The following is a 17910-nucleotide window of genomic DNA, read 5'->3' on the forward strand; positions in this document are numbered from 1 at the left end:
ACGAAAAACAATACTGTTATGTGGATGCTGGGACATTTTGTCAATTACGTCATGACCCAACACGGAGAAGACAATATTACTGCCTTTACTGCTTATATGGCAACGGCATATTGGCGAAGAAACCAGTTCCCACACATTAAGAGGGATTTTGGCAATATGTTAACAATCCTGTTTGAGAAACAGGGAATTGGGTGATTCTAAAGTATATCCGCGATTCCTGTCACCATTTCCATGATGAAGTTCCCAGGTACAAGTCAACAGTGACTACTATTTTCGTTATCATTTCGCCTATGGCGCTTGAAGAACCTGAAGTTTTCTTTTCTTTCTTATTCCTCATTATTTGTTTTTTGAGGGAAGCGACATCCTTTTATTTCATTTATTTATTTATTTATTTTTTTTTTTTTTCTTTCTCTCTTCTTGGTTTTGAGAAAGATTTCTAATCTTCGTTGGCACTTATATTCCAAAGAAGACGAAGCAATGAGCTCCTTGTAATCCCGAAGAAATTGAATTCCTTTTGTGTACTGTTGTACGATGCCAGTGAATCTGGAGACTTTGATTTCATTTGAATATAGCTGAAGAAGCTCGCCAAGGAAGGCATTCATGGAGAGCGCAAGGAGGGCTGTAAGGGGAGAAGGGAGGCAAAAAAAAAAAAAAAAAAAAAAAAAAAAAAAAAAAAAAAAAAAAAAAAAAAAAAAAAAAGTGGCGCAATTGGTTAGCGCACGGTACTTATAAGGCAGTAGCCGTGAGCAATGCCGGGGTTGTGAGTTCGAGCCTCACCTGGGGCATACTTTTATTTCATAGCAGCTGTCTCTGACAGCAACAGGAGGCTAGGTTTGAGATGTATCAGCTATTTGAGTAACATAATTGTGCATTCGAGACGCTAGCTGCGTCTTCCTCGGTAGTATAGTGGTTAGTATCCCCGCCTGTCACGCGGGAGACCGGGGTTCGATTCCCCGCCGGGGAGGCACATCCGATTTTTAATTGCTGCTCTATCACTCGCCGAACTTAGTGTAGGACGTTTGCGGCTACTAGCACCATATCTCTCGCACAAGGGCACCTGCCTACAGCGCATCCTCGGTAGTATAGTGGTTAGTATCCCCGCCTGTCACACGGGAGACCGGGGTTCGATTCCCCGCCGGGGAGGTGCGATTTTTATCTCACAAACCTGTTCGAGTGTTGCCCGTATGGGGGTCGTAAGAGCATTAACTTTGCGATCGTGGAGTGTAGTTGGCGCGAAATCTTAAAAAATGCTACATCTTAGGAAGTGGTTCTCGCATTCTTCACACTTCAGAATTACGGGGTTTGCTGTTAACGCTGAGTCAAAGCACCCCAGCCCACGCTGTGGGCGTAATAATCGAGCTCGACGCAGTCCGCAAAATAAATAATTTTAGCAGAGCGTGGTTTCGATCCACGGACCTCTGGGTTATGGGCCCAGCACGCTTCCACTGCGCCACTCTGCTGGCTAGGCTTGCGCCCGCTCTTCGCCACGTGACGTGGGACACTTGGAAAGTGTTGTCTGCGTCGCTTTCACACGCCTGTATTTAATTGCGTATCATCTCCTACAGCTCTCAGCTTGACTTGTCTCGACTTTGCTCGACTGACGCTACGCTGACGCTTGCAGGCAGCGATATTTACCACGATCGACTCGACATGCAGCTGCGAGATGCACAGGAGCAACAAAGCACTCCACGATGCGGCGACATACGAAATCCACTGCCCAGCTACGCGTCGGCAACTAACAAAATGCTGACCCTGCCAGGATTCGAACCTGGAATCTTCTGATACGTAGTCAGACGCGTTATCCGTTGCGCCACAGGGCCAATGGCAGCACTTCTTTCTACGAGACAAGTGCAATTCGCTAAGAAACGTGTTCTCCATGGCTGAGCAAGCTCCCAAGGAAGGTACCTTTCGTGCAGCTGCGTGGCCGCAGTGCGCCTGCAGAGCTTAGAGCTTGCCACGCATCTGCTCTCGCTGTTCGACAGGTAGCAGAAGGCAAGGCGCGCGTTTTCCCGCGTTTTCTCGACGACGAGAGCCGGTTGATATGCATGTAAGCGTAGCATATGAAACAAGAATAGCACGAAGCATTGGTAGTCAGGTGCCAAAGTCGCAGTATGGCATCAGGTGGCGATCGTATGTTTCTGTGGCCACCACTGGTTTGCAGCAAAGTGAATACCGCTAACTGAGAGCGCCGTGTTGTAGCCCCAGTGGCGCAATTGGTTAGCGCACGGTACTTATAAGGCAGTAGCCGTGAGCAATGCCGGGGTTGTGAGTTCGAGCCTCACCTGGGGCATACTTTTATTTCATAGCAGCTGTCTCTGACAGCAACAGGAGGCTAGGTTTGAGATGTATCAGCTATTTGAGTAACATAATTGTGCATTCGAGACGCTAGCTGCGTCTTCCTCGGTAGTATAGTGGTTAGTATCCCCGCACGTCACGCGGGAGACCGGGGTTCGATTCCCCGCCGGGGAGGCACATCCGATTTTTAATTGCTGCTCTATCACTCGCCGAACTTAGTGTAGGACGTTTGCGGCTACTAGCACCATATCTCTCGCACAAGGGCACCTGCCTACAGCGCATCCTCGGTAGTATAGTGGTTAGTATCCCCGCCTGTCACGCGGGAGACCGGGGTTCGATTCCCCGCCGGGGAGGTGCGGTTTTTATCTCACAAACCTGTTCGAGTGTTGCCCGTATGGGGGTCGTAAGAGCATTAACTTTGCGATCGTGGAGTGTAGTTGGCGCGAAATCTTAAAAAATGCTACATCTTAGGAAGTGGTTCTCGCATTCTTCACACTTCAGAATTACGGGGTTTGCTGTTAACGCTGAGTCAAAGCACCCCAGCCCACGCTGTGGGCGTAATAATCGAGCTCGACGCAGTCCGCAAAATAAATAATTTTAGCAGAGCGTGGTTTCGATCCACGGACCTCTGGGTTATGGGCCCAGCACGCTTCCACTGCGCCACTCTGCTGGCTAGGCTTGCGCCCGCTCTTCGCCACGTGACGTGGGACACTTGGAAAGTGTTGTCTGCGTCGCTTTCACACGCCTGTATTTAATTGCGTATCATCTCCTACAGCTCTCAGCTTGACTTGTCTCGACTTTGCTCGACTGACGCTACGCTGACGCTTGCAGGCAGCGATATTTACCACGATCGACTCGACATGCAGCTGCGAGATGCACAGGAGCAACAAAGCACTCCACGATGCGGCGACATACGAAATCCACTGCCCAGCTACGCGTCGGCAACTAACAAAATGCTGACCCTGCCAGGATTCGAACCTGGAATCTTCTGATACGTAGTCAGACGCGTTATCCGTTGCGCCACAGGGCCAATGGCAGCACTTCTTTCTACGAGACAAGTGCAATTCGCTAAGAAACGTGTTCTCCATGGCTGAGCAAGCTCCCAAGGAAGGTACCTTTCGTGCAGCTGCGTGGCCGCAGTGCGCCTGCAGAGCTTAGAGCTTGCCACGCATCTGCTCTCGCTGTTCGACAGGTAGCAGAAGGCAAGGCGCGCGTTTTCCCGCGTTTTCTCGACGACGAGAGCCGGTTGATATGCATGTAAGCGTAGCATATGAAACAAGAATAGCACGAAGCATTGGTAGTCAGGTGCCAAAGTCGCAGTATGGCATCAGGTGGCGATCGTATGTTTCTGTGGCCACCACTGGTTTGCAGCAAAGTGAATACCGCTAACTGAGAGCGCCGTGTTGTAGCCCCAGTGGCGCAATTGGTTAGCGCACGGTACTTATAAGGCAGTAGCCGTGAGCAATGCCGGGGTTGTGAGTTCGAGCCTCACCTGGGGCATACTTTTATTTCATAGCAGCTGTCTCTGACAGCAACAGGAGGCTAGGTTTGAGATGTATCAGCTATTTGAGTAACATAATTGTGCATTCGAGACGCTAGCTGCGTCTTCCTCGGTAGTATAGTGGTTAGTATCCCCGCCTGTCACGCGGGAGACCGGGGTTCGATTCCCCGCCGGGGAGGCACATCCGATTTTTAATTGCTGCTCTATCACTCGCCGAACTTAGTGTAGGACGTTTGCGGCTACTAGCACCATATCTCTCGCACAAGGGCACCTGCCTACAGCGCATCCTCGGTAGTATAGTGGTTAGTATCCCCGCCTGTCACGCGGGAGACCGGGGTTCGATTCCCCGCCGGGGAGGTGCGATTTTTATCTCACAAACCTGTTCGAGTGTTGCCCGTATGGGGGTCGTAAGAGCATTAACTTTGCGATCGTGGAGTGTAGTTGGCGCGAAATCTTAAAAAATGCTACATCTTAGGAAGTGGTTCTCGCATTCTTCACACTTCAGAATTACGGGGTTTGCTGTTAACGCTGAGTCAAAGCACCCCAGCCCACGCTGTGGGCGTAATAATCGAGCTCGACGCAGTCCGCAAAATAAATAATTTTAGCAGAGCGTGGTTTCGATCCACGGACCTCTGGGTTATGGGCCCAGCACGCTTCCACTGCGCCACTCTGCTGGCTAGGCTTGCGCCCGCTCTTCGCCACGTGACGTGGGACACTTGGAAAGTGTTGTCTGCGTCGCTTTCACACGCCTGTATTTAATTGCGTATCATCTCCTACAGCTCTCAGCTTGACTTGTCTCGACTTTGCTCGACTGACGCTACGCTGACGCTTGCAGGCAGCGATATTTACCACGATCGACTCGACATGCAGCTGCGAGATGCACAGGAGCAACAAAGCACTCCACGATGCGGCGACATACGAAATCCACTGCCCAGCTACGCGTCGGCAACTAACAAAATGCTGACCCTGCCAGGATTCGAACCTGGAATCTTCTGATACGTAGTCAGACGCGTTATCCGTTGCGCCACAGGGCCAATGGCAGCACTTCTTTCTACGAGACAAGTGCAATTCGCTAAGAAACGTGTTCTCCATGGCTGAGCAAGCTCCCAAGGAAGGTACCTTTCGTGCAGCTGCGTGGCCGCAGTGCGCCTGCAGAGCTTAGAGCTTGCCACGCATCTGCTCTCGCTGTTCGACAGGTAGCAGAAGGCAAGGCGCGCGTTTTCCCGCGTTTTCTCGACGACGAGAGCCGGTTGATATGCATGTAAGCGTAGCATATGAAACAAGAATAGCACGAAGCATTGGTAGTCAGGTGCCAAAGTCGCAGTATGGCATCAGGTGGCGATCGTATGTTTCTGTGGCCACCACTGGTTTGCAGCAAAGTGAATACCGCTAACTGAGAGCGCCGTGTTGTAGCCCCAGTGGCGCAATTGGTTAGCGCACGGTACTTATAAGGCAGTAGCCGTGAGCAATGCCGGGGTTGTGAGTTCGAGCCTCACCTGGGGCATACTTTTATTTCATAGCAGCTGTCTCTGACAGCAACAGGAGGCTAGGTTTGAGATGTATCAGCTATTTGAGTAACATAATTGTGCATTCGAGACGCTAGCTGCGTCTTCCTCGGTAGTATAGTGGTTAGTATCCCCGCACGTCACGCGGGAGACCGGGGTTCGGTTCCCCGCCGGGGAGGCACATCCGATTTTTAATTGCTGCTCTATCACTCGCCGAACTTAGTGTAGGACGTTTGCGGCTACTAGCACCATATCTCTCGCACAAGGGCACCTGCCTACAGCGCATCCTCGGTAGTATAGTGGTTAGTATCCCCGCCTGTCACGCGGGAGACCGGGGTTCGATTCCCCGCCGGGGAGGTGCGATTTTTATCTCACAAACCTGTTCGAGTGTTGCCCGTATGGGGGTCGTAAGAGCATTAACTTTGCGATCGTGGAGTGTAGTTGGCGCGAAATCTTAAAAAATGCTACATCTTAGGAAGTGGTTCTCGCATTCTTCACACTTCAGAATTACGGGGTTTGCTGTTAACGCTGAGTCAAAGCACCCCAGCCCACGCTGTGGGCGTAATAATCGAGCTCGACGCAGTCCGCAAAATAAATAATTTTAGCAGAGCGTGGTTTCGATCCACGGACCTCTGGGTTATGGGCCCAGCACGCTTCCACTGCGCCACTCTGCTGGCTAGGCTTGCGCCCGCTCTTCGCCACGTGACGTGGGACACTTGGAAAGTGTTGTCTGCGTCGCTTTCACACGCCTGTATTTAATTGCGTATCATCTCCTACAGCTCTCAGCTTGACTTGTCTCGACTTTGCTCGACTGACGCTACGCTGACGCTTGCAGGCAGCGATATTTACCACGATCGACTCGACATGCAGCTGCGAGATGCACAGGAGCAACAAAGCACTCCACGATGCGGCGACATACGAAATCCACTGCCCAGCTACGCGTCGGCAACTAACAAAATGCTGACCCTGCCAGGATTCGAACCTGGAATCTTCTGATCCGTAGTCAGACGCGTTATCCGTTGCGCCACAGGGCCAATGGCAGCACTTCTTTCTACGAGACAAGTGCAATTCGCTAAGAAACGTGTTCTCCATGGCTGAGCAAGCTCCCAAGGAAGGTACCTTTCGTGCAGCTGCGTGGCCGCAGTGCGCCTGCAGAGCTTAGAGCTTGCCACGCATCTGCTCTCGCTGTTCGACAGGTAGCAGAAGGCAAGGCGCGCGTTTTCCCGCGTTTTCTCGACGACGAGAGCCGGTTGATATGCATGTAAGCGTAGCATATGAAACAAGAATAGCACGAAGCATTGGTAGTCAGGTGCCAAAGTCGCAGTATGGCATCAGGTGGCGATCGTATGTTTCTGTGGCCACCACTGGTTTGCAGCAAAGTGAATACCGCTAACTGAGAGCGCCGTGTTGTAGCCCCAGTGGCGCAATTGGTTAGCGCACGGTACTTATAAGGCAGTAGCCGTGAGCAATGCCGGGGTTGTGAGTTCGAGCCTCACCTGGGGCATACTTTTATTTCATAGCAGCTGTCTCTGACAGCAACAGGAGGCTAGGTTTGAGATGTATCAGCTATTTGAGTAACATAATTGTGCATTCGAGACGCTAGCTGCGTCTTCCTCGGTAGTATAGTGGTTAGTATCCCCGCACGTCACGCGGGAGACCGGGGTTCGATTCCCCGCCGGGGAGGCACATCCGATTTTTAATTGCTGCTCTATCACTCGCCGAACTTAGTGTAGGACGTTTGCGGCTACTAGCACCATATCTCTCGCACAAGGGCACCTGCCTACAGCGCATCCTCGGTAGTATAGTGGTTAGTATCCCCGCCTGTCACGCGGGAGACCGGGGTTCGATTCCCCGCCGGGGAGGTGCGATTTTTATCTCACAAACCTGTTCGAGTGTTGCCCGTATGGGGGTCGTAAGAGCATTAACTTTGCGATCGTGGAGTGTAGTTGGCGCGAAATCTTAAAAAATGCTACATCTTAGGAAGTGGTTCTCGCATTCTTCACACTTCAGAATTACGGGGTTTGCTGTTAACGCTGAGTCAAAGCACCCCAGCCCACGCTGTGGGCGTAATAATCGAGCTCGACGCAGTCCGCAAAATAAATAATTTTAGCAGAGCGTGGTTTCGATCCACGGACCTCTGGGTTATGGGCCCAGCACGCTTCCACTGCGCCACTCTGCTGGCTAGGCTTGCGCCCGCTCTTCGCCACGTGACGTGGGACACTTGGAAAGTGTTGTCTGCGTCGCTTTCACACGCCTGTATTTAATTGCGTATCATCTCCTACAGCTCTCAGCTTGACTTGTCTCGACTTTGCTCGACTGACGCTACGCTGACGCTTGCAGGCAGCGATATTTACCACGATCGACTCGACATGCAGCTGCGAGATGCACAGGAGCAACAAAGCACTCCACGATGCGGCGACATACGAAATCCACTGCCCAGCTACGCGTCGGCAACTAACAAAATGCTGACCCTGCCAGGATTCGAACCTGGAATCTTCTGATCCGTAGTCAGACGCGTTATCCGTTGCGCCACAGGGCCAATGGCAGCACTTCTTTCTACGAGACAAGTGCAATTCGCTAAGAAACGTGTTCTCCATGGCTGAGCAAGCTCCCAAGGAAGGTACCTTTCGTGCAGCTGCGTGGCCGCAGTGCGCCTGCAGAGCTTAGAGCTTGCCACGCATCTGCTCTCGCTGTTCGACAGGTAGCAGAAGGCAAGGCGCGCGTTTTCCCGCGTTTTCTCGACGACGAGAGCCGGTTGATATGCATGTAAGCGTAGCATATGAAACAAGAATAGCACGAAGCATTGGTAGTCAGGTGCCAAAGTCGCAGTATGGCATCAGGTGGCGATCGTATGTTTCTGTGGCCACCACTGGTTTGCAGCAAAGTGAATACCGCTAACTGAGAGCGCCGTGTTGTAGCCCCAGTGGCGCAATTGGTTAGCGCACGGTACTTATAAGGCAGTAGCCGTGAGCAATGCCGGGGTTGTGAGTTCGAGCCTCACCTGGGGCATACTTTTATTTCATAGCAGCTGTCTCTGACAGCAACAGGAGGCTAGGTTTGAGATGTATCAGCTATTTGAGTAACATAATTGTGCATTCGAGACGCTAGCTGCGTCTTCCTCGGTAGTATAGTGGTTAGTATCCCCGCCTGTCACGCGGGAGACCGGGGTTCGATTCCCCGCCGGGGAGGCACATCCGATTTTTAATTGCTGCTCTATCACTCGCCGAACTTAGTGTAGGACGTTTGCGGCTACTAGCACCATATCTCTCGCACAAGGGCACCTGCCTACAGCGCATCCTCGGTAGTATAGTGGTTAGTATCCCCGCCTGTCACGCGGGAGACCGGGGTTCGATTCCCCGCCGGGGAGGTGCGATTTTTATCTCACAAACCTGTTCGAGTGTTGCCCGTATGGGGGTCGTAAGAGCATTAACTTTGCGATCGTGGAGTGTAGTTGGCGCGAAATCTTAAAAAATGCTACATCTTAGGAAGTGGTTCTCGCATTCTTCACACTTCAGAATTACGGGGTTTGCTGTTAACGCTGAGTCAAAGCACCCCAGCCCACGCTGTGGGCGTAATAATCGAGCTCGACGCAGTCCGCAAAATAAATAATTTTAGCAGAGCGTGGTTTCGATCCACGGACCTCTGGGTTATGGGCCCAGCACGCTTCCACTGCGCCACTCTGCTGGCTAGGCTTGCGCCCGCTCTTCGCCACGTGACGTGGGACACTTGGAAAGTGTTGTCTGCGTCGCTTTCACACGCCTGTATTTAATTGCGTATCATCTCCTACAGCTCTCAGCTTGACTTGTCTCGACTTTGCTCGACTGACGCTACGCTGACGCTTGCAGGCAGCGATATTTACCACGATCGACTCGACATGCAGCTGCGAGATGCACAGGAGCAACAAAGCACTCCACGATGCGGCGACATACGAAATCCACTGCCCAGCTACGCGTCGGCAACTAACAAAATGCTGACCCTGCCAGGATTCGAACCTGGAATCTTCTGATACGTAGTCAGACGCGTTATCCGTTGCGCCACAGGGCCAATGGCAGCACTTCTTTCTACGAGACAAGTGCAATTCGCTAAGAAACGTGTTCTCCATGGCTGAGCAAGCTCCCAAGGAAGGTACCTTTCGTGCAGCTGCGTGGCCGCAGTGCGCCTGCAGAGCTTAGAGCTTGCCACGCATCTGCTCTCGCTGTTCGACAGGTAGCAGAAGGCAAGGCGCGCGTTTTCCCGCGTTTTCTCGACGACGAGAGCCGGTTGATATGCATGTAAGCGTAGCATATGAAACAAGAATAGCACGAAGCATTGGTAGTCAGGTGCCAAAGTCGCAGTATGGCATCAGGTGGCGATCGTATGTTTCTGTGGCCACCACTGGTTTGCAGCAAAGTGAATACCGCTAACTGAGAGCGCCGTGTTGTAGCCCCAGTGGCGCAATTGGTTAGCGCACGGTACTTATAAGGCAGTAGCCGTGAGCAATGCCGGGGTTGTGAGTTCGAGCCTCACCTGGGGCATACTTTTATTTCATAGCAGCTGTCTCTGACAGCAACAGGAGGCTAGGTTTGAGATGTATCAGCTATTTGAGTAACATAATTGTGCATTCGAGACGCTAGCTGCGTCTTCCTCGGTAGTATAGTGGTTAGTATCCCCGCACGTCACGCGGGAGACCGGGGTTCGGTTCCCCGCCGGGGAGGCACATCCGATTTTTAATTGCTGCTCTATCACTCGCCGAACTTAGTGTAGGACGTTTGCGGCTACTAGCACCATATCTCTCGCACAAGGGCACCTGCCTACAGCGCATCCTCGGTAGTATAGTGGTTAGTATCCCCGCCTGTCACGCGGGAGACCGGGGTTCGATTCCCCGCCGGGGAGGTGCGATTTTTATCTCACAAACCTGTTCGAGTGTTGCCCGTATGGGGGTCGTAAGAGCATTAACTTTGCGATCGTGGAGTGTAGTTGGCGCGAAATCTTAAAAAATGCTACATCTTAGGAAGTGGTTCTCGCATTCTTCACACTTCAGAATTACGGGGTTTGCTGTTAACGCTGAGTCAAAGCACCCCAGCCCACGCTGTGGGCGTAATAATCGAGCTCGACGCAGTCCGCAAAATAAATAATTTTAGCAGAGCGTGGTTTCGATCCACGGACCTCTGGGTTATGGGCCCAGCACGCTTCCACTGCGCCACTCTGCTGGCTAGGCTTGCGCCCGCTCTTCGCCACGTGACGTGGGACACTTGGAAAGTGTTGTCTGCGTCGCTTTCACACGCCTGTATTTAATTGCGTATCATCTCCTACAGCTCTCAGCTTGACTTGTCTCGACTTTGCTCGACTGACGCTACGCTGACGCTTGCAGGCAGCGATATTTACCACGATCGACTCGACATGCAGCTGCGAGATGCACAGGAGCAACAAAGCACTCCACGATGCGGCGACATACGAAATCCACTGCCCAGCTACGCGTCGGCAACTAACAAAATGCTGACCCTGCCAGGATTCGAACCTGGAATCTTCTGATCCGTAGTCAGACGCGTTATCCGTTGCGCCACAGGGCCAATGGCAGCACTTCTTTCTACGAGACAAGTGCAATTCGCTAAGAAACGTGTTCTCCATGGCTGAGCAAGCTCCCAAGGAAGGTACCTTTCGTGCAGCTGCGTGGCCGCAGTGCGCCTGCAGAGCTTAGAGCTTGCCACGCATCTGCTCTCGCTGTTCGACAGGTAGCAGAAGGCAAGGCGCGCGTTTTCCCGCGTTTTCTCGACGACGAGAGCCGGTTGATATGCATGTAAGCGTAGCATATGAAACAAGAATAGCACGAAGCATTGGTAGTCAGGTGCCAAAGTCGCAGTATGGCATCAGGTGGCGATCGTATGTTTCTGTGGCCACCACTGGTTTGCAGCAAAGTGAATACCGCTAACTGAGAGCGCCGTGTTGTAGCCCCAGTGGCGCAATTGGTTAGCGCACGGTACTTATAAGGCAGTAGCCGTGAGCAATGCCGGGGTTGTGAGTTCGAGCCTCACCTGGGGCATACTTTTATTTCATAGCAGCTGTCTCTGACAGCAACAGGAGGCTAGGTTTGAGATGTATCAGCTATTTGAGTAACATAATTGTGCATTCGAGACGCTAGCTGCGTCTTCCTCGGTAGTATAGTGGTTAGTATCCCCGCACGTCACGCGGGAGACCGGGGTTCGATTCCCCGCCGGGGAGGCACATCCGATTTTTAATTGCTGCTCTATCACTCGCCGAACTTAGTGTAGGACGTTTGCGGCTACTAGCACCATATCTCTCGCACAAGGGCACCTGCCTACAGCGCATCCTCGGTAGTATAGTGGTTAGTATCCCCGCCTGTCACGCGGGAGACCGGGGTTCGATTCCCCGCCGGGGAGGTGCGATTTTTATCTCACAAACCTGTTCGAGTGTTGCCCGTATGGGGGTCGTAAGAGCATTAACTTTGCGATCGTGGAGTGTAGTTGGCGCGAAATCTTAAAAAATGCTACATCTTAGGAAGTGGTTCTCGCATTCTTCACACTTCAGAATTACGGGGTTTGCTGTTAACGCTGAGTCAAAGCACCCCAGCCCACGCTGTGGGCGTAATAATCGAGCTCGACGCAGTCCGCAAAATAAATAATTTTAGCAGAGCGTGGTTTCGATCCACGGACCTCTGGGTTATGGGCCCAGCACGCTTCCACTGCGCCACTCTGCTGGCTAGGCTTGCGCCCGCTCTTCGCCACGTGACGTGGGACACTTGGAAAGTGTTGTCTGCGTCGCTTTCACACGCCTGTATTTAATTGCGTATCATCTCCTACAGCTCTCAGCTTGACTTGTCTCGACTTTGCTCGACTGACGCTACGCTGACGCTTGCAGGCAGCGATATTTACCACGATCGACTCGACATGCAGCTGCGAGATGCACAGGAGCAACAAAGCACTCCACGATGCGGCGACATACGAAATCCACTGCCCAGCTACGCGTCGGCAACTAACAAAATGCTGACCCTGCCAGGATTCGAACCTGGAATCTTCTGATCCGTAGTCAGACGCGTTATCCGTTGCGCCACAGGGCCAATGGCAGCACTTCTTTCTACGAGACAAGTGCAATTCGCTAAGAAACGTGTTCTCCATGGCTGAGCAAGCTCCCAAGGAAGGTACCTTTCGTGCAGCTGCGTGGCCGCAGTGCGCCTGCAGAGCTTAGAGCTTGCCACGCATCTGCTCTCGCTGTTCGACAGGTAGCAGAAGGCAAGGCGCGCGTTTTCCCGCGTTTTCTCGACGACGAGAGCCGGTTGATATGCATGTAAGCGTAGCATATGAAACAAGAATAGCACGAAGCATTGGTAGTCAGGTGCCAAAGTCGCAGTATGGCATCAGGTGGCGATCGTATGTTTCTGTGGCCACCACTGGTTTGCAGCAAAGTGAATACCGCTAACTGAGAGCGCCGTGTTGTAGCCCCAGTGGCGCAATTGGTTAGCGCACGGTACTTATAAGGCAGTAGCCGTGAGCAATGCCGGGGTTGTGAGTTCGAGCCTCACCTGGGGCATACTTTTATTTCATAGCAGCTGTCTCTGACAGCAACAGGAGGCTAGGTTTGAGATGTATCAGCTATTTGAGTAACATAATTGTGCATTCGAGACGCCAGCTGCGTCTTCCTCGGTAGTATAGTGGTTAGTATCCCCGCCTGTCACGCGGGAGACCGGGGTTCGATTCCCCGCCGGGGAGGCACATCCGATTTTTAATTGCTGCTCTATCACTCGCCGAACTTAGTGTAGGACGTTTGCGGCTACTAGCACCATATCTCTCGCACAAGGGCACCTGCCTACAGCGCATCCTCGGTAGTATAGTGGTTAGTATCCCCGCCTGTCACGCGGGAGACCGGGGTTCGATTCCCCGCCGGGGAGGTGCGATTTTTATCTCACAAACCTGTTCGAGTGTTGCCCGTATGGGGGTCGTAAGAGCATTAACTTTGCGATCGTGGAGTGTAGTTGGCGCGAAATCTTAAAAAATGCTACATCTTAGGAAGTGGTTCTCGCATTCTTCACACTTCAGAATTACGGGGTTTGCTGTTAACGCTGAGTCAAAGCACCCCAGCCCACGCTGTGGGCGTAATAATCGAGCTCGACGCAGTCCGCAAAATAAATAATTTTAGCAGAGCGTGGTTTCGATCCACGGACCTCTGGGTTATGGGCCCAGCACGCTTCCACTGCGCCACTCTGCTGGCTAGGCTTGCGCCCGCTCTTCGCCACGTGACGTGGGACACTTGGAAAGTGTTGTCTGCGTCGCTTTCACACGCCTGTATTTAATTGCGTATCATCTCCTACAGCTCTCAGCTTGACTTGTCTCGACTTTGCTCGACTGACGCTACGCTGACGCTTGCAGGCAGCGATATTTACCACGATCGACTCGACATGCAGCTGCGAGATGCACAGGAGCAACAAAGCACTCCACGATGCGGCGACATACGAAATCCACTGCCCAGCTACGCGTCGGCAACTAACAAAATGCTGACCCTGCCAGGATTCGAACCTGGAATCTTCTGATCCGTAGTCAGACGCGTTATCCGTTGCGCCACAGGGCCAATGGCAGCACTTCTTTCTACGAGACAAGTGCAATTCGCTAAGAAACGTGTTCTCCATGGCTGAGCAAGCTCCCAAGGAAGGTACCTTTCGTGCAGCTGCGTGGCCGCAGTGCGCCTGCAGAGCTTAGAGCTTGCCACGCATCTGCTCTCGCTGTTCGACAGGTAGCAGAAGGCAAGGCGCGCGTTTTCCCGCGTTTTCTCGACGACGAGAGCCGGTTGATATGCATGTAAGCGTAGCATATGAAACAAGAATAGCACGAAGCATTGGTAGTCAGGTGCCAAAGTCGCAGTATGGCATCAGGTGGCGATCGTATGTTTCTGTGGCCACCACTGGTTTGCAGCAAAGTGAATACCGCTAACTGAGAGCGCCGTGTTGTAGCCCCAGTGGCGCAATTGGTTAGCGCACGGTACTTATAAGGCAGTAGCCGTGAGCAATGCCGGGGTTGTGAGTTCGAGCCTCACCTGGGGCATACTTTTATTTCATAGCAGCTGTCTCTGACAGCAACAGGAGGCTAGGTTTGAGATGTATCAGCTATTTGAGTAACATAATTGTGCATTCGAGACGCTAGCTGCGTCTTCCTCGGTAGTATAGTGGTTAGTATCCCCGCCTGTCACGCGGGAGACCGGGGTTCGATTCCCCGCCGGGGAGGCACATCCGATTTTTAATTGCTGCTCTATCACTCGCCGAACTTAGTGTAGGACGTTTGCGGCTACTAGCACCATATCTCTCGCACAAGGGCACCTGCCTACAGCGCATCCTCGGTAGTATAGTGGTTAGTATCCCCGCCTGTCACGCGGGAGACCGGGGTTCGATTCCCCGCCGGGGAGGTGCGATTTTTATCTCACAAACCTGTTCGAGTGTTGCCCGTATGGGGGTCGTAAGAGCATTAACTTTGCGATCGTGGAGTGTAGTTGGCGCGAAATCTTAAAAAATGCTACATCTTAGGAAGTGGTTCTCGCATTCTTCACACTTCAGAATTACGGGGTTTGCTGTTAACGCTGAGTCAAAGCACCCCAGCCCACGCTGTGGGCGTAATAATCGAGCTCGACGCAGTCCGCAAAATAAATAATTTTAGCAGAGCGTGGTTTCGATCCACGGACCTCTGGGTTATGGGCCCAGCACGCTTCCACTGCGCCACTCTGCTGGCTAGGCTTGCGCCCGCTCTTCGCCACGTGACGTGGGACACTTGGAAAGTGTTGTCTGCGTCGCTTTCACACGCCTGTATTTAATTGCGTATCATCTCCTACAGCTCTCAGCTTGACTTGTCTCGACTTTGCTCGACTGACGCTACGCTGACGCTTGCAGGCAGCGATATTTACCACGATCGACTCGACATGCAGCTGCGAGATGCACAGGAGCAACAAAGCACTCCACGATGCGGCGACATACGAAATCCACTGCCCAGCTACGCGTCGGCAACTAACAAAATGCTGACCCTGCCAGGATTCGAACCTGGAATCTTCTGATACGTAGTCAGACGCGTTATCCGTTGCGCCACAGGGCCAATGGCAGCACTTCTTTCTACGAGACAAGTGCAATTCGCTAAGAAACGTGTTCTCCATGGCTGAGCAAGCTCCCAAGGAAGGTACCTTTCGTGCAGCTGCGTGGCCGCAGTGCGCCTGCAGAGCTTAGAGCTTGCCACGCATCTGCTCTCGCTGTTCGACAGGTAGCAGAAGGCAAGGCGCGCGTTTTCCCGCGTTTTCTCGACGACGAGAGCCGGTTGATATGCATGTAAGCGTAGCATATGAAACAAGAATAGCACGAAGCATTGGTAGTCAGGTGCCAAAGTCGCAGTATGGCATCAGGTGGCGATCGTATGTTTCTGTGGCCACCACTGGTTTGCAGCAAAGTGAATACCGCTAACTGAGAGCGCCGTGTTGTAGCCCCAGTGGCGCAATTGGTTAGCGCACGGTACTTATAAGGCAGTAGCCGTGAGCAATGCCGGCGTTGTGAGTTCGAGCCTCACCTGGGGCATACTTTTATTTCATAGCAGCTGTCTCTGACAGCAACAGGAGGCTAGGTTTGAGATGTATCAGCTATTTGAGTAACATAATTGTGCATTCGAGACGCTAGCTGCGTCTTCCTCGGTAGTATAGTGGTTAGTATCCCCGCCTGTCACGCGGGAGACCGGGGTTCGATTCCCCGCCGGGGAGGCACATCCGATTTTTAATTGCTGCTCTATCACTCGCCGAACTTAGTGTAGGACGTTTGCGGCTACTAGCACCATATCTCTCGCACAAGGGCACCTGCCTACAGCGCATCCTCGGTAGTATAGTGGTTAGTATCCCCGCCTGTCACGCGGGAGACCGGGGTTCGATTCCCCGCCGGGGAGGTGCGATTTTTATCTCACAAACCTGTTCGAGTGTTGCCCGTATGGGGGTCGTAAGAGCATTAACTTTGCGATCGTGGAGTGTAGTTGGCGCGAAATCTTAAAAAATGCTACATCTTAGGAAGTGGTTCTCGCATTCTTCACACTTCAGAATTACGGGGTTTGCTGTTAACGCTGAGTCAAAGCACCCCAGCCCACGCTGTGGGCGTAATAATCGAGCTCGACGCAGTCCGCAAAATAAATAATTTTAGCAGAGCGTGGTTTCGATCCACGGACCTCTGGGTTATGGGCCCAGCACGCTTCCACTGCGCCACTCTGCTGGCTAGGCTTGCGCCCGCTCTTCGCCACGTGACGTGGGACACTTGGAAAGTGTTGTCTGCGTCGCTTTCACACGCCTGTATTTAATTGCGTATCATCTCCTACAGCTCTCAGCTTGACTTGTCTCGACTTTGCTCGACTGACGCTACGCTGACGCTTGCAGGCAGCGATATTTACCACGATCGACTCGACATGCAGCTGCGAGATGCACAGGAGCAACAAAGCACTCCACGATGCGGCGACATACGAAATCCACTGCCCAGCTACGCGTCGGCAACTAACAAAATGCTGACCCTGCCAGGATTCGAACCTGGAATCTTCTGATCCGTAGTCAGACGCGTTATCCGTTGCGCCACAGGGCCAATGGCAGCACTTCTTTCTACGAGACAAGTGCAATTCGCTAAGAAACGTGTTCTCCATGGCTGAGCAAGCTCCCAAGGAAGGTACCTTTCGTGCAGCTGCGTGGCCGCAGTGCGCCTGCAGAGCTTAGAGCTTGCCACGCATCTGCTCTCGCTGTTCGACAGGTAGCAGAAGGCAAGGCGCGCGTTTTCCCGCGTTTTCTCGACGACGAGAGCCGGTTGATATGCATGTAAGCGTAGCATATGAAACAAGAATAGCACGAAGCATTGGTAGTCAGGTGCCAAAGTCGCAGTATGGCATCAGGTGGCGATCGTATGTTTCTGTGGCCACCACTGGTTTGCAGCAAAGTGAATACCGCTAACTGAGAGCGCCGTGTTGTAGCCCCAGTGGCGCAATTGGTTAGCGCACGGTACTTATAAGGCAGTAGCCGTGAGCAATGCCGGCGTTGTGAGTTCGAGCCTCACCTGGGGCATACTTTTATTTCATAGCAGCTGTCTCTGACAGCAACAGGAGGCTAGGTTTGAGATGTATCAGCTATTTGAGTAACATAATTGTGCATTCGAGACGCTAGCTGCGTCTTCCTCGGTAGTATAGTGGTTAGTATCCCCGCCTGTCACGCGGGAGACCGGGGTTCGATTCCCCGCCGGGGAGGCACATCCGATTTTTAATTGCTGCTCTATCACTCGCCGAACTTAGTGTAGGACGTTTGCGGCTACTAGCACCATATCTCTCGCACAAGGGCACCTGCCTACAGCGCATCCTCGGTAGTATAGTGGTTAGTATCCCCGCCTGTCACGCGGGAGACCGGGGTTCGATTCCCCGCCGGGGAGGTGCGATTTTTATCTCACAAACCTGTTCGAGTGTTGCCCGTATGGGGGTCGTAAGAGCATTAACTTTGCGATCGTGGAGTGTAGTTGGCGCGAAATCTTAAAAAATGCTACATCTTAGGAAGTGGTTCTCGCATTCTTCACACTTCAGAATTACGGGGTTTGCTGTTAACGCTGAGTCAAAGCACCCCAGCCCACGCTGTGGGCGTAATAAT

At 52.5% G+C, this 17910-nt stretch overlaps 52 non-coding genes across 52 annotated transcripts; 30 read left to right on the forward strand and 22 right to left on the reverse strand.

Moving 5' to 3' along the window:
- Positions 1-892: 892 nt before the first annotated feature.
- Trnad-guc lies at positions 893-964 on the forward strand. Its single transcript has one exon. It is a non-coding gene; the product is annotated as a tRNA-Asp (tRNA).
- Positions 965-1071: 107 nt separating this feature from the next.
- Trnad-guc lies at positions 1072-1143 on the forward strand. Its single transcript has one exon. It is a non-coding gene; the product is annotated as a tRNA-Asp (tRNA).
- Positions 1144-1388: 245 nt separating this feature from the next.
- Trnam-cau lies at positions 1389-1460 on the reverse strand. Its single transcript has one exon. It is a non-coding gene; the product is annotated as a tRNA-Met (tRNA).
- A 287-nt stretch (positions 1461-1747) lies between these two features.
- Positions 1748-1820, reverse strand: Trnar-acg. Its single transcript has one exon. It is a non-coding gene; the product is annotated as a tRNA-Arg (tRNA).
- Positions 1821-2198: 378 nt separating this feature from the next.
- Positions 2199-2290, forward strand: Trnai-uau. The gene is given in 2 exon segments: positions 2199-2236; positions 2255-2290. It is a non-coding gene; the product is annotated as a tRNA-Ile (tRNA).
- A 286-nt stretch (positions 2291-2576) lies between these two features.
- On the forward strand, positions 2577-2648 carry Trnad-guc. The gene has a single exon. It is a non-coding gene; the product is annotated as a tRNA-Asp (tRNA).
- A 245-nt stretch (positions 2649-2893) lies between these two features.
- On the reverse strand, positions 2894-2965 carry Trnam-cau. The gene has a single exon. It is a non-coding gene; the product is annotated as a tRNA-Met (tRNA).
- Positions 2966-3252: 287 nt separating this feature from the next.
- Trnar-acg lies at positions 3253-3325 on the reverse strand. Its single transcript has one exon. It is a non-coding gene; the product is annotated as a tRNA-Arg (tRNA).
- A 378-nt stretch (positions 3326-3703) lies between these two features.
- Positions 3704-3795, forward strand: Trnai-uau. The gene is given in 2 exon segments: positions 3704-3741; positions 3760-3795. It is a non-coding gene; the product is annotated as a tRNA-Ile (tRNA).
- Positions 3796-3902: 107 nt separating this feature from the next.
- On the forward strand, positions 3903-3974 carry Trnad-guc. Its single transcript has one exon. It is a non-coding gene; the product is annotated as a tRNA-Asp (tRNA).
- A 107-nt stretch (positions 3975-4081) lies between these two features.
- Positions 4082-4153, forward strand: Trnad-guc. The gene has a single exon. It is a non-coding gene; the product is annotated as a tRNA-Asp (tRNA).
- A 245-nt stretch (positions 4154-4398) lies between these two features.
- Positions 4399-4470, reverse strand: Trnam-cau. Its single transcript has one exon. It is a non-coding gene; the product is annotated as a tRNA-Met (tRNA).
- A 287-nt stretch (positions 4471-4757) lies between these two features.
- On the reverse strand, positions 4758-4830 carry Trnar-acg. Its single transcript has one exon. It is a non-coding gene; the product is annotated as a tRNA-Arg (tRNA).
- A 378-nt stretch (positions 4831-5208) lies between these two features.
- Trnai-uau lies at positions 5209-5300 on the forward strand. Its single transcript is given in 2 exon segments — positions 5209-5246; positions 5265-5300. It is a non-coding gene; the product is annotated as a tRNA-Ile (tRNA).
- A 286-nt stretch (positions 5301-5586) lies between these two features.
- Trnad-guc lies at positions 5587-5658 on the forward strand. The gene has a single exon. It is a non-coding gene; the product is annotated as a tRNA-Asp (tRNA).
- Positions 5659-5903: 245 nt separating this feature from the next.
- Positions 5904-5975, reverse strand: Trnam-cau. The gene has a single exon. It is a non-coding gene; the product is annotated as a tRNA-Met (tRNA).
- Positions 5976-6262: 287 nt separating this feature from the next.
- Trnar-acg lies at positions 6263-6335 on the reverse strand. The gene has a single exon. It is a non-coding gene; the product is annotated as a tRNA-Arg (tRNA).
- A 378-nt stretch (positions 6336-6713) lies between these two features.
- On the forward strand, positions 6714-6805 carry Trnai-uau. The gene is given in 2 exon segments: positions 6714-6751; positions 6770-6805. It is a non-coding gene; the product is annotated as a tRNA-Ile (tRNA).
- Positions 6806-7091: 286 nt separating this feature from the next.
- On the forward strand, positions 7092-7163 carry Trnad-guc. Its single transcript has one exon. It is a non-coding gene; the product is annotated as a tRNA-Asp (tRNA).
- Positions 7164-7408: 245 nt separating this feature from the next.
- On the reverse strand, positions 7409-7480 carry Trnam-cau. Its single transcript has one exon. It is a non-coding gene; the product is annotated as a tRNA-Met (tRNA).
- A 287-nt stretch (positions 7481-7767) lies between these two features.
- On the reverse strand, positions 7768-7840 carry Trnar-acg. The gene has a single exon. It is a non-coding gene; the product is annotated as a tRNA-Arg (tRNA).
- Positions 7841-8218: 378 nt separating this feature from the next.
- On the forward strand, positions 8219-8310 carry Trnai-uau. Its single transcript is given in 2 exon segments — positions 8219-8256; positions 8275-8310. It is a non-coding gene; the product is annotated as a tRNA-Ile (tRNA).
- A 107-nt stretch (positions 8311-8417) lies between these two features.
- Positions 8418-8489, forward strand: Trnad-guc. Its single transcript has one exon. It is a non-coding gene; the product is annotated as a tRNA-Asp (tRNA).
- Positions 8490-8596: 107 nt separating this feature from the next.
- On the forward strand, positions 8597-8668 carry Trnad-guc. The gene has a single exon. It is a non-coding gene; the product is annotated as a tRNA-Asp (tRNA).
- A 245-nt stretch (positions 8669-8913) lies between these two features.
- On the reverse strand, positions 8914-8985 carry Trnam-cau. Its single transcript has one exon. It is a non-coding gene; the product is annotated as a tRNA-Met (tRNA).
- A 287-nt stretch (positions 8986-9272) lies between these two features.
- Trnar-acg lies at positions 9273-9345 on the reverse strand. Its single transcript has one exon. It is a non-coding gene; the product is annotated as a tRNA-Arg (tRNA).
- Positions 9346-9723: 378 nt separating this feature from the next.
- Trnai-uau lies at positions 9724-9815 on the forward strand. Its single transcript is given in 2 exon segments — positions 9724-9761; positions 9780-9815. It is a non-coding gene; the product is annotated as a tRNA-Ile (tRNA).
- Positions 9816-10101: 286 nt separating this feature from the next.
- Trnad-guc lies at positions 10102-10173 on the forward strand. The gene has a single exon. It is a non-coding gene; the product is annotated as a tRNA-Asp (tRNA).
- Positions 10174-10418: 245 nt separating this feature from the next.
- Trnam-cau lies at positions 10419-10490 on the reverse strand. The gene has a single exon. It is a non-coding gene; the product is annotated as a tRNA-Met (tRNA).
- Positions 10491-10777: 287 nt separating this feature from the next.
- Trnar-acg lies at positions 10778-10850 on the reverse strand. The gene has a single exon. It is a non-coding gene; the product is annotated as a tRNA-Arg (tRNA).
- A 378-nt stretch (positions 10851-11228) lies between these two features.
- On the forward strand, positions 11229-11320 carry Trnai-uau. The gene is given in 2 exon segments: positions 11229-11266; positions 11285-11320. It is a non-coding gene; the product is annotated as a tRNA-Ile (tRNA).
- Positions 11321-11606: 286 nt separating this feature from the next.
- Trnad-guc lies at positions 11607-11678 on the forward strand. The gene has a single exon. It is a non-coding gene; the product is annotated as a tRNA-Asp (tRNA).
- Positions 11679-11923: 245 nt separating this feature from the next.
- Positions 11924-11995, reverse strand: Trnam-cau. The gene has a single exon. It is a non-coding gene; the product is annotated as a tRNA-Met (tRNA).
- A 287-nt stretch (positions 11996-12282) lies between these two features.
- On the reverse strand, positions 12283-12355 carry Trnar-acg. Its single transcript has one exon. It is a non-coding gene; the product is annotated as a tRNA-Arg (tRNA).
- Positions 12356-12733: 378 nt separating this feature from the next.
- Positions 12734-12825, forward strand: Trnai-uau. The gene is given in 2 exon segments: positions 12734-12771; positions 12790-12825. It is a non-coding gene; the product is annotated as a tRNA-Ile (tRNA).
- A 107-nt stretch (positions 12826-12932) lies between these two features.
- Positions 12933-13004, forward strand: Trnad-guc. Its single transcript has one exon. It is a non-coding gene; the product is annotated as a tRNA-Asp (tRNA).
- A 107-nt stretch (positions 13005-13111) lies between these two features.
- On the forward strand, positions 13112-13183 carry Trnad-guc. Its single transcript has one exon. It is a non-coding gene; the product is annotated as a tRNA-Asp (tRNA).
- A 245-nt stretch (positions 13184-13428) lies between these two features.
- On the reverse strand, positions 13429-13500 carry Trnam-cau. Its single transcript has one exon. It is a non-coding gene; the product is annotated as a tRNA-Met (tRNA).
- Positions 13501-13787: 287 nt separating this feature from the next.
- Positions 13788-13860, reverse strand: Trnar-acg. The gene has a single exon. It is a non-coding gene; the product is annotated as a tRNA-Arg (tRNA).
- A 378-nt stretch (positions 13861-14238) lies between these two features.
- Trnai-uau lies at positions 14239-14330 on the forward strand. Its single transcript is given in 2 exon segments — positions 14239-14276; positions 14295-14330. It is a non-coding gene; the product is annotated as a tRNA-Ile (tRNA).
- Positions 14331-14437: 107 nt separating this feature from the next.
- Positions 14438-14509, forward strand: Trnad-guc. Its single transcript has one exon. It is a non-coding gene; the product is annotated as a tRNA-Asp (tRNA).
- A 107-nt stretch (positions 14510-14616) lies between these two features.
- Positions 14617-14688, forward strand: Trnad-guc. The gene has a single exon. It is a non-coding gene; the product is annotated as a tRNA-Asp (tRNA).
- A 245-nt stretch (positions 14689-14933) lies between these two features.
- Positions 14934-15005, reverse strand: Trnam-cau. The gene has a single exon. It is a non-coding gene; the product is annotated as a tRNA-Met (tRNA).
- A 287-nt stretch (positions 15006-15292) lies between these two features.
- Trnar-acg lies at positions 15293-15365 on the reverse strand. The gene has a single exon. It is a non-coding gene; the product is annotated as a tRNA-Arg (tRNA).
- A 378-nt stretch (positions 15366-15743) lies between these two features.
- Positions 15744-15835, forward strand: Trnai-uau. The gene is given in 2 exon segments: positions 15744-15781; positions 15800-15835. It is a non-coding gene; the product is annotated as a tRNA-Ile (tRNA).
- A 107-nt stretch (positions 15836-15942) lies between these two features.
- Trnad-guc lies at positions 15943-16014 on the forward strand. The gene has a single exon. It is a non-coding gene; the product is annotated as a tRNA-Asp (tRNA).
- A 107-nt stretch (positions 16015-16121) lies between these two features.
- On the forward strand, positions 16122-16193 carry Trnad-guc. The gene has a single exon. It is a non-coding gene; the product is annotated as a tRNA-Asp (tRNA).
- A 245-nt stretch (positions 16194-16438) lies between these two features.
- Positions 16439-16510, reverse strand: Trnam-cau. The gene has a single exon. It is a non-coding gene; the product is annotated as a tRNA-Met (tRNA).
- A 287-nt stretch (positions 16511-16797) lies between these two features.
- Trnar-acg lies at positions 16798-16870 on the reverse strand. Its single transcript has one exon. It is a non-coding gene; the product is annotated as a tRNA-Arg (tRNA).
- A 378-nt stretch (positions 16871-17248) lies between these two features.
- On the forward strand, positions 17249-17340 carry Trnai-uau. Its single transcript is given in 2 exon segments — positions 17249-17286; positions 17305-17340. It is a non-coding gene; the product is annotated as a tRNA-Ile (tRNA).
- Positions 17341-17447: 107 nt separating this feature from the next.
- Trnad-guc lies at positions 17448-17519 on the forward strand. The gene has a single exon. It is a non-coding gene; the product is annotated as a tRNA-Asp (tRNA).
- A 107-nt stretch (positions 17520-17626) lies between these two features.
- Positions 17627-17698, forward strand: Trnad-guc. Its single transcript has one exon. It is a non-coding gene; the product is annotated as a tRNA-Asp (tRNA).
- The last annotated feature ends 212 nt before the right edge of the window (positions 17699-17910 follow it).

Source organism: Schistocerca americana, chromosome 8 (genome assembly GCF_021461395.2).
Source record: "Schistocerca americana isolate TAMUIC-IGC-003095 chromosome 8, iqSchAmer2.1, whole genome shotgun sequence".
NCBI classification, from domain to species: Eukaryota; Metazoa; Arthropoda; class Insecta; order Orthoptera; family Acrididae; genus Schistocerca; species Schistocerca americana.